The sequence below is a fragment of the Copidosoma floridanum genome, unplaced genomic scaffold (genome assembly GCF_036245765.1).
Source record: "Copidosoma floridanum isolate Cflo_tuat_1 unplaced genomic scaffold, Cflo_Japanese_pri ptg000004l, whole genome shotgun sequence".
NCBI lineage: Eukaryota > Metazoa > Arthropoda > Insecta > Hymenoptera > Encyrtidae > Copidosoma > Copidosoma floridanum.
This window is the reverse complement of record NW_028321881.1, coordinates 26,086,991-26,099,140: the sequence shown is the minus strand read 5'-3', so window position 1 is coordinate 26,099,140 and position 12,150 is coordinate 26,086,991.

Below are 12,150 nucleotides of genomic sequence, written 5' to 3'. Positions count from 1 at the left end.
CCAATCTGTAATTCTTCGGGTGATTAACAAAATTGACGATCTTGTAAAACTTTTAGACTCTATGGATGCAGTTGGAGCATTAAATAGTTCTATTACTATTAAAGAAAATTCATATGTAGATTATTAGAGACAAGTAAACTTAAGCCCTATGTAGAATTATAGCAACTTCCGAGCCTTAACGTCAAACCCACCAAATAGCAATTGGCGTGATCGTGGTAACAATACAAATAACAGCACTATAAATAATACAAACTGAAATACAAACTCAGGCCAACAAACAAACAATAACAATAATATTTCGAATTAACCATGCGTAGCAAGATCACAAAGTAACTTATATAATCGAGAAACTCAGGGAGCGCAGATAAATTTATTTGAACAAATCTCAAATCAGGAATACGAATAGACGTTATATCCCAAACCCCAAAAGATTCTGAAGCAGATATCTTACGAAATACAACGACAGACGGAGGCATTATAAGGACCAATGAATCAAAACATCGTCCAACCAAACTTTAAAAAAACCACTACATAAATATTTAAGGGGAATTCCTAAAAAAGGCACTAGAATGTTTGATACCAGTGGAATTTTCAGTAGTATTCATATTTAATACCTAATTTTAAAAGAAAACGACAGATGATAAGAAATCAGATACCATCATTAATGCACGTACGCTGAATTACCCTATTTGCTATAAAAATCAAAGCAGAAAATTTTTTCTAGTAAATCTAATACAGTGTTAAAAGATTTGAAACAGACATAACTAGAGGAACCGCAAAACAAAAATCTTTTAACCAGTATAACTTTTGTATGCCCGGAAACAAATATTAAAATTAAAAGGGTTGAGCCAGAGGCATTGATAGATATGGAGAGTAAGTTACCAAGAATATTATAAGAAAAATTTTCCCTACTTTTCCCGTAATTAGATTCCAAACATGCAGATTTATTGGTGAAATTTTTCTTTAAGCTAAGAAACAATCCAAGGCTGAAGTAAAAATAAAAACTAGTAAAATCGCACTCCAAGCCAGCTCATGCGACGGAAATGAAAAGGAAGCTTACGTTGCGAGTAGATCGAAACAGGGGGCAAAGAAAAATTATTCTACCATAGAGACCAAAGTATTAGCAATCGTTTCAGCATTGAGCCAGTTTCCTTCGTCCATATTGGATTACGGTTTTAAAACAACACCGATCAAGAGGAGTCAAACCGTGGCAGCCAATTTGTTAAGCCGATACATCAATAACAATTACCAAAAAAGTACCGAGAATTTCAATAAATTACAAATATTGGCAAAAAAACCAAACGAGAATATACTTGAACAATCGAAAGTGACATCAAACGTACAATCAAACGATGAAAAATGACACATGACCAAAAAAAAACATAAAAATAGACAGAAATATAATCAGTATAATCTAGAAGGGACAATCCTATACAAATTATGTAACCATAGCAAGAAAATTTTTTTGCAAACATGCTTTGCAAGGGAGCCCATTATCTCTATAAAAAAAATTCCTGCTGTTAGAAAAATGAGATATCTAAAAGGAATTGATGTTCATAATAATCAACACAACTTACTTCTCAAACCAAATTTGTTCCAAGAAAATATTGATCTTTTATTTTTACAAATTAGAGGGGGCAGATGCAAGGGGGCAATTTTATCACCTAGAAATTTATAATGTACGTCTTTCATTTGTATTTATATTTCTTTATTTATTACATTTTTTCTTTTTGACGATTAATAAAATATATGAAATCCATCAAATGAATAATTCAAAGAATCAGCGCAAAGGACATAATCCAGGCTGTCAACTGTGCACAGGAAGCTAGATTATATATGCGCAGGAATCATCAGCGAATACGGAGAATTGATTGTGGGCCGAGAGATAACGTAGATTGCGGCGGCGAATCATCTCAAAGTCGGCTTTGAAAGGCGTCAATGCGCAAGACGAAGGTCAACTTTCAGAGAACCTCGGACGTGGAGATCTGCTCTCTACCCAGACCTGGAATTTTCCCATGGACCGGTACTAACCGCGATGAGCACGAGCCGAAAGAGAGAGCGACCACGTAGTTGAGAGACTAGGGATAGTGACGGCGCTTCTTGGGTGAAATACTTGGATAGATAACTAAAGCTTTGCTTTAAGTACCCAAGGTCTCGAGAACGATCTTACCCTACGTGACTCTTTCAGGATAGGCACAGAGCCCAGGACTAACACTCCAAGGCTGTACTACTTTCGGTGGAACCTCCAACGCGAAAGAGAATTTTTGCGGGGATATTTGAAAATCGTTTAGAATAGTTTTTTAAAAAATTTAAAGTTAAAAATATAATCCAGTTAGATTTAAACGCGAAGTTAAACTTATCTTGTGATCATTCATAGCCTTTAGAATAAAATGAAAACTTCTCGGTTGTTAATTGAAAAATTGCGATAGTTATTAATATAAATATAAGTAAAGAACCTAGCGATTAAAAACATAATTTTTTTATCAAAATAAAGGTGTACAAATTTAAGAAAGAGAATGATTAATTGTATTTATTTGAATAAACCCTTTTCTCCCATAGATGATTGCGAGTCTCCTTTTGTAGAGTTTATTAATAAGAACAAGAATCGTCATTATTGAGATATGTTCTGAAGTTGTCATTGTGTAAGCTAAGAAATTTATTCATATGAAAGAAATGAGCTGAGAATTTGGTCTGTGTCAAAAAAGGCATAAATAAATTTATTTTGTAATATAAATACATTAACTTAAGTAAATTTTTTAACTTGATATTTATTTTCTACTATTTTTATTTTTTAAATAATCAGCAATTTGAGCTGATTTGCTCTTTCACACAGGGCCATGAACCCGCCCTTTAACATATAAACACTAAGATTGCTCGTGTGTTGGTTCCTAATTTTAGAGTTTCCTTGGTACATATCATATTCTTAGCTGATTGTTACCACCACTAATAAGTCGGGGATATACTCAAAGAAAAGGAGGTTTTATACTAAATAAAATTAAATAAGTGGCATGTAATCGTAAGCATGCAGTTACGTCATTGCAGTGACTTACGTCACATCTACGTCACTTTACAGACTTTTTCAGTTTGTGGTTTAACACGATGTTATTAAGATTATGTTCCTGATTGTGTTAGTGACTTTATTTCACAATTTTGAATGTTTGCTTACAAATTTTATACAGTAAACAATCACATGAACAGTTTTTGATGTTCTTTTAATATATACGTTTGGCATTGTAATATTTTAAAATAATATATGCTTAAAATACGACAATGAATTAAGTCTTCAAAAGATTCTGCAAATTAGCACAAGATTGGTATTAGATGGCACCAATGTACTCGTACACGTCAACTAATGGAGGTTTTAAACTTGACAAAACATTTTTAAGTACTTATTATTTATAGTAACGTTGCGTTCATTATTTTGTCAATAAATAGAGCAGGTAATTTAAAAAATACATATTTTTAATAGATAGGTAAATTAGTAAAATACTTTTCTACACAGGCAACAACGATCTTTTTACTTGGTCCGCATCTTCCATACGATTAGCAGGCCTGTGCAGTGATCATTTTTGGAGGATGATGTGATACAAAATAAAGATAGTACTCTATGCTTGCGGGTCAAAGCAGTGCCCATCGATTGCCGAGTGGATGAAGGTCAGATTATGGAGCGAGAATCTGAGCCAGAAACTGCTGAATCTGAACACATAGTGCAATTGTGTTGTATGGACCATAACGCAAGTGATGTACAAAAGGGACGAATGGACATTGACGTGAGTAATCAGTGAGAAACTGCAGGTAATAATGAATTGTTTTTAATCCCTGCATAGTAAAATAGCGTAATTAGTTGCAGTGGCAAAAATACCGGTGAATCGGTTGTCTTAATGAAGCACATAAATGATTCATTATATCCTTCGAAAAACAACATTTTTTCAAACATTCATGAATGTGAATCCAGCGAAGCTTATTTAAGTCATAAAGTTGATCACGATAGTAATAATATCGTGAGGGACGTGATGATTGTTAAAGTGGAGACTCATGAGCATGTTAATCAGCGTATTCAAAATAAAAGATTTTTGAAGAAAAAAGCCTCCATCCGAAAATTTTGTTCAGTCAAGTGTGAACAGAAAACGCGGTTTATTGAGCGTTGGATAAAATTTCTTGAACAAAAAGTTAAGCACTCAACTACTGTATACAGAAATGTCAAACAAAATAATTCTCGATTAAAAGAACGCGTAGACCTTAAAAAGGCCAAACACGTGACACATATTAATTATTTTATGACTGACCTTGAGTGTAGTAAGTCTCGTAAAACCTTCGTAGCGATGCCATTCAAACCAAACAACAGGCTAAAGTTCACACTTGCTGAACGAAATTTGTGTAAAATAATGCATTGTAATTCTGCAGCCAGCTATTCTCAGTTTATCAAATTAGGAGTAAGGTTAGCCACGGAGACCACCGTTCAGAGTTGGATAGCGCAAGTACATGCAAAGCTAAGATTAAATGAGAACGTTTTGAGAAAAATTGAACAGAACTTAAGTTTGTTACCTACTGAGGAGCGTATATGTTCTTTAAAATTTGAAGAAATGAGCCTTAAAAAAATAGAAGAATATTCTCTAAAATACGATAAAATAGGAGGTTTAGAGGATATGCGTGGTTAAATGAAGAATGCAAAAGTTGCTAGATATGCTCTTTTACCTTTTTTGGATAGCATTAATGCTGAAAATCCTTGGTGCCAGCTGTTTTATTTTTGTCTTAATGAAAATGATGCATCTGATGAACAGTTGCATACTCTTTTACTTTAAATGTTATCTGCACTGTTTGAAAATGGAGCTCTTGTTAAAATTATCGTAAACGACCAAGGTTCCAAGAACCAATAATTTCTTTAAGGACATTTAAAAGTAGACGTAGAACAACCATTTTTTGAGCATTAAGGAAAGAAAATTTTTGCAGCTTTTGATAGCCCTCATCTTATCAACCGTTTGATTTATCAGTTAAGACCACATAAATATATTTCTGTACCCAACAAAGTTATTATGTCGTGGACAGATAAATAAGACACGTATAAGGTAGATAAAATAAATTCCTTGTCTAATTTACTCGCATTTTTAAGCGATCGGCGCTTCAACCCTTATAACTTTGCGAGGATGAAAATAAAATTAGCTATCCAATTTCTAAGCAGACAAATGGCAGCTGCTATGAGAACTGCTGGTAAAGCTGATAAAAGAGGTAATGAAAACGAGTTAATATCAGACACGTGGGAGCAGCCAGCTTAGTTTATTAAACGTTTGGATGCTGTTATTGATGCATGGCATTTTTATAGATTGCACAACAAAAAGAAACAAAAGCGCCCACTGTCCCATCTTAACTCGGAAATCCAAAAGCGTCTTGAAAAGTTTGTGCAATGGTCTAAAAAGTGGACGACACATCCAGTACGCTCGGGTACACGCGACAAATTTGAGACAGTCGGTAGACTGCCACGTCTTATTGGCTAATCTTTAACGATAAATTGTTTATTACAATTATTTAAAGGTCTTAAAGTAGAATTTAACAATTCAGAGTTTGAATAAGCAACTGGTCTTTGTAACCAAGATAACGTTGAACATTGTAATTCAAAATATCCAGGTAGAGGTAGCTTAAATCCTCATCCTTCTTGCCGGATGTATCGTCTAACTTTTAGACACATTCCGTCAATTGACTTTATCGACACTCGTCAACACAGAAATGTTTTAACAACAAATTTAAATTCATAGATAAACACGAAAAATACTAAATGTGGCAATAAAAGTGTAGACTCGTTAGCAGCTGTTTCGAACAACTTACCTGATTTAGAATTTTCTGAAATACAAGAACTTTTGCAAGTAGCCGGAATGATAAAAACATTTTTAGCTCTAGAGTCATCGAAAAAAGTAGATTTTGAAACCAAAGGCATGTATAAGAGAAACGCTGTTACTTACTTAAGTGGTTACACTGCTAAAAATGCTTTAAAAAATAGTGAATGTTCTGATTGTAAAAAGGTGTTGGTTAAAACTGTGGAAGAAGTAGTTACTGTTAATGAACATGAAACTTAATGTATAGAATACATTCATACTGACGAGTCACTATAAAAAGTTGCGTATTGAACTAGAGCTAAAGATGTTTTTTCTAAAATTATTTTTTGTCAGTTAGATGCTTATGAACAAAATCATGCAAGTCTTTGGCCTCAAAGGAAACTCATTGAGTGTCTAATCGATATAGTTGATAAAATTACTAATGATTAATTTCCTGAATGATTTGAGAAAAGTAATCCGTGCTACCAACACTGAATCAGTGCGTTAAAATTTTTAATAAAAGTCAAAGTACTTAATACTACTCGGCAAAATAATAAAAAAACGCAGAGCAGAAGCAAAACTAGCGATTACAACAAGTAGTTGTAAAATGAGAATAATAAAAAATGCTTGATTTGATTTATTAGTATTCAAATAACAGTTAGGATTTTATTAACGTTCTCTTCAAAAAAGGTTATCACCTACATAAAGTACTAAATTTAAAAAAAAAAATATACATATATATATATATATATATATATATATATACATATGTATTTATATTCATTGCAAGAAATTTAATAGTTTTTTAAGTGATTAACTACTAGTTTAAATAAGTACAATTTCGTCGTACGTTTACTGTCAATTGACGATTTTTAAAAAAGTGTCAATTTATTTTTTTATTCCAACACATAACTTATGTGTTATTTTTGTTTTGGATTTTTATCATTGTTAGTTTTATTCAAATAATTATTTAACGTCATATTATGCCTAAGAAGCAGCAAACACAAATTAAAGTGCAAATATGTTGGTTGTTGAACATTTAGTTCTGCTCTCAGTTGTTTCCGTAATAACTTGAGGGGTAGTGCACAAGCACACGATTAATTAAGAGGTCATCAGACCGCAAAAAAAAACTCTAAAATTTCCGATGTTTGTTTGAGCAACGTTTCGTTAGTCTTAAGGCCAATATCATTAGGCTTACTTTATTGACACAGAAACCCCAAAAAAATTCCGTAAATTACATTGTTGGGCGACTACTTACAAATATCTCAACAATATATTCTTACTTAATAATAACGTAACGAATTGTAAGGAACAGAAATTTGTATTTTAGCACGTACATTGTAAAATAGTAAATTTTAATTTCCATTAGGAGTATTTTCTATTTTTTATTCATTTAATTTTACCAACAGTGTGTTACAATCCTCATAACGATACAGATGTAATTAACTATTCTATTTTAGAATATTTATATTTGAATTCCATATTTGACAACTTGCATACAATAATTTTTTGGATATGTTTATGGTTACAGTAGTTTTTATACTTGGTGGCGCACCTGGTGCAAACCTTATTTTTCCTACTAAGGGCACCACACCCTCTAAAACGCTCGAAGTAGGAATAGTATATTTCTCAACTAGGGTGGAAAGTCCAAATTTTGCGCCCGAAGGGCACGGTTGTTGTATATTTCTGCCCGAGGTGAGAACGACATTTTTTGTGTCGAGGGCGGAAAGTGCAACTTTTTGCCTGTTGGTAAAATTTTTGCCTACCAATTATTTTCCACCGTAGAAGGAGAACAAACTTTGGGCACGGTAGGACCAAAATTTCTCTTCCCACTTGTGGGTGAAACGTAATTGGCAGGTGGAAATTGTGCCAACGAGTGAAATCTTACACTTTCTGCCCTTCATAAAAAAAAATGTCGTTCTCACCGTAGGCAGAAATCTACAACAACCGCGCCCTTCGGGCACGATTGTTCTTTCTGCCCTAGGTAAGAAATATACTATTGTTGGTAGTCACCCAACAATGTTATTTAAAAATTTTTGTGTGTTTTTTGTTAATAAAGTGAGCCTAATAAGGTTGGCGATAAGACCAACAAAACGTTGCTCAAAGAAATATCCAACATTTGAGAGTTTTTATTCCCACTTTTTAATCATCTCTTAACAGATCGTGTGATAATCCACTGCCCCTTGAGTCATTATTCAAGTGTAAATATATGTTTAAACGAGTACACATGAATAAGTATGTATATACAAACGTATGGCTGTAAATATGTATATAAATTTATATATGTAGATAAGTAAATGTTTATTATTTGTTTATAGACATGTAAATACGTATAATACGTATAAATATTTATTGCTTATCTAAATATGTATTATACCTGTAAATATGTAATTATGTATCAATGTGTGTATATAGAAGCTTTTTATCAGTGTATATAATAAAGGTGAGTTTTTTTGTGCCTCTAACTTTTTTCTCACTTGAAAGTTGTGTTATTCTTGAAGAGATACCTTATACTTTAACCCTTTTAGTAAACAGCTTTAGATACTGCATAGTACTATTGGATTTAATTTAAATAGTTTATATCTAATGTATCATCCTAATATGATAGTGCATAATTTTTCTTTTCAAAAATTACGGGTAAATTTAAGAAGTGCTTTATAATTGGATGATTATGTACCTATGCATTTGTCATTAATAAAAACTTAAATATTTAGATGTAAGTGTGTGTCCGATAATAAATAAAGAAATTAATTATAATCATAATGTTGCAAATAAACCTACAATATGAAATGCAAATTATTTGCATTGCATTAATATCATAAGCAACAGTAATCAAATCATCTAGAGAGCTTTACAGCCAATTTATGTATTAATGTCAATATTATAAATAACTGTAGCGCATATCAGTAGGTAACATGGGGTAAAATAACAAGCCAGTTTATCGATTATTGAAACATGAAAGAATAACGCAAGCGCTCATCACTAAATTACCCGGAGCGCTTACAGGCCATTTTTAAATCAAATAAATAAAAATATTAAGCTCCTATCATCACATGACCCAGGATGCTTACTGAATACTTTGAAAATTAAAAACAAAAAACTTAACTAGCCAAGAGTCTTTCACTAGATGTCCCGAAGTGCTAACGGGGCACTTTGTAATTATAACGTCAAGAAAAAAACAACGTGAATTTAAATTTTAAAAATGTTTTTTTTATACGATAACACTATAGACTTTTTCGAAATCCATACTGTAAGTTTCAGGTTATTGTAACCAGAAGGTTTACATTGAGAACGTAAATAATGATATATGTATGAAGACAAATAATAATGTATAATTGGATTTCTTCTTCTTCGCTGGTGATAATCATGTTTGCCATCATTGTAATAAAGGTCAGTCTTACTGCGCCTTCGGTTTTTTTCCAATAAATTGAAAAAAAATTTTGACACCATAAAATATAAATTTAGAAGATACGTGAATAACAAAAAAAAATTAGTAAAAGAGAATGATAAATCGCACTAAAAAAAAAAAATGCCGATAGTTAAAATCTAAACCAAGATTTCAAAACAATTTACTAAGTAGCATAAGCTTTAACCATCTTAGCTATTAAACGATTGGACATTCCTTATGTAGAAGTCATACATGTTCATGGATAACCTCTGGAGCTTGTCCAATTGCTATTACAGCAATTAGGATGATAAAAATAATAAACTTAAGATTACAGCTAAACTGACTTTTAAAAAAAATAGTTTAGGCTTAACATTTTTTCAAAATATAAGTGGATTTTCCGAATAAGTACTGAAAGTACGGAATCTAATGAAAAAGAAATGTCTTGAAATTCAAAGATAGAGTAGTTTATTTTGAGCATTTTACTTCTACAATTAGTATAGGCTGTTAAACTGACTCTTATAAAAAAAGATTGATATAAATAACATTAAAACAAGAGTCAGCTTTTTTTTTCTTTTAACCAATTAAAAAAAAAAAAAAAAAAAAAAAAAAAAAAAAAAAAAAAAAAAAAATTTCAGAGATTTAAACCCTGGACCTTCTTCACACTGGTCGAGGCCGTTATGCTACAAACGAATCCAAAACTTAAAATTGATTGACTGCATGTTCTAGTTTAGTTTTTAACCTTTTTTTAATGGCTATGTCTACCTTATGTATAAAAGTTTTTAGGTTGAATTATAAATTAAATTTATAAATCATTTCATCAACACAATAATTCTTTTTTTTTTTAATTTTTTTTTTGAAAACTTAGAAATTAGTGTTTTGTAGCAGAGCAGCTTTTTTATGTAATCATTAATATTTATTCTCATATAACTCTTTTGTTATTGTCAAAATAAATAAAAAATAGTTCATACAATTATTGATATTTTTACATAATTTTAGAAAATTAATAACGAACTTGCTGACTAAAAATACAATAATTGCTTCTTATAGTGTTTGTTTGTTTTTTTTTTTTTTAATTCGTGATTGAAGTGATTTTCCGACTTAATGACGAACGTCACATGGTTAGTGGGGACAGAGTTCAGAAAAGTAACACGAATGTTTAAGTGTGCTACACGTAAAATGATTTTGAACACTGAAAGCTGGTACACTGTGGCTGTGAGAGTTCAAAGTATGTTGAACTGTGATAACACGTCAGTATGCGCTGCTATAGTTCAATGCATTAAGTATGTACAGTTTAACGTAGTATTGAGCTGTACGAGCTCGGAGTTGTGTTGTCTCAAGCCTAGAGATTGTGCTGTGCGAGCACAATCTTCGGGCTCATGCAGTTTAATACTACGTTGAACTGTACATACACAATGCATTGAACTATAGCAGCGCATACTGACGTGCTATCACAGTTCAACATACTTTGAACTCTCACAGCCACAGTGTACCAGCTTTTAGTGTTCAAAATTATTTTACGTGTACTAATGTAAAGTAAAGCTAGCAATAGCTTATCTTATGTGGATGTTTTTACATACATGCTTTTACGCATTCTTAATCCCCTTTTTAAAACTTTATGTAAAAACCAAATTGTAGTTCTATTTGAAAATTTTATAGGTTGACTTAAGAGTAATGTTTGTACCGAAGAAATCATGAGACTTCTTTAGATCATATAAATGCTGTTATGAGTAGTTTTTTTTATATGGTTACATGTTATGTTGCTATTTTTAGAAACTTAACATGTATAAAATAATGGTATAGTTAAACAATCTGCAATTTTTGTGGGTATTTTCATGCTATTTTAATATACTTTCAATATTTCGTTACGTGTGTGGGTAAATTAAAAATATCAGATTCTGACCTAAAGAAAAAGTGTGACAGAAATCAATTTTGCTTTCTTCTTTTCTCATAACGTTATTTCACTTTCTCTCTACTCCACATCACGTTCCCGAGCCACAAATACAGAATTTTGTCATTTTTTTCTTTCTTTTAACCAACTATAAAAAAAAAGAAAGATTCTACAGAGATTGGAGCTCCGGACCTCCCGCACACTGGGCAGGGTCCTTATGCTACAAACGGATACAATACTTAAAATTCAACTACTGCATGTTAGAAAGTTACTTATTACTTTTTCTATGTTAATTTTTATCTGGTGTATATTAGCTCTTCAGGTTGACCATATAACTTTAATCAATGAATAATTTGATCAACGGAAATATTTTTTTTTTTTTTTTTTTATTTTTTTTAGAAAACTTACAAATTAGTGTCTTTAGCAGAGCAGCTTTTTAATGTATTAATTAATATTTACTTTTATGTAACTATTTTGTTACTTTCAAAATAAATACATGATAGTTTATACAATTTCTTACATTTTTACAAAGTTTTAAAAAATTAAAAAAAATCCACAAATACAATAATTGATCCTTATAGTGTTTGTTTTTTTTTTATTTTCATTGGTGATTGAAGTAATTTTTTGACTCAATGACGGCCGTTACATAGTTAGCAGGGACACATTTCAGAGAAGATGGAGAGATGTTAAAGTGTGCTACTAACGTAAAGTAAAGCTAGCAATTGCTTATCTCACGTGGATGTTCTTACATATATGCTTTTACGCATCCTAAATTCTCTCTTTTCAACTTTTTTTAGAAACTAACTTGTGGGTCTATTTGAAAATTTGATAGGTTTACGTGAAGGTAAACTTTTTTACCGAAAAAATGATAAAACTTTTTCAGATCATATAAATGCTATTTCAAGTATTTTTTTTTTGGATTACATGTTATATTGCTATTTTTAAGAACTCACCATTCATAAAATAACGGTACAGACAAACAATCTGCATTTTTTTGGGTATTTTCATTTAAATATACTTTGAATATTTAAATAATATCTATCAAAATAACCTATAGGTGATGAATG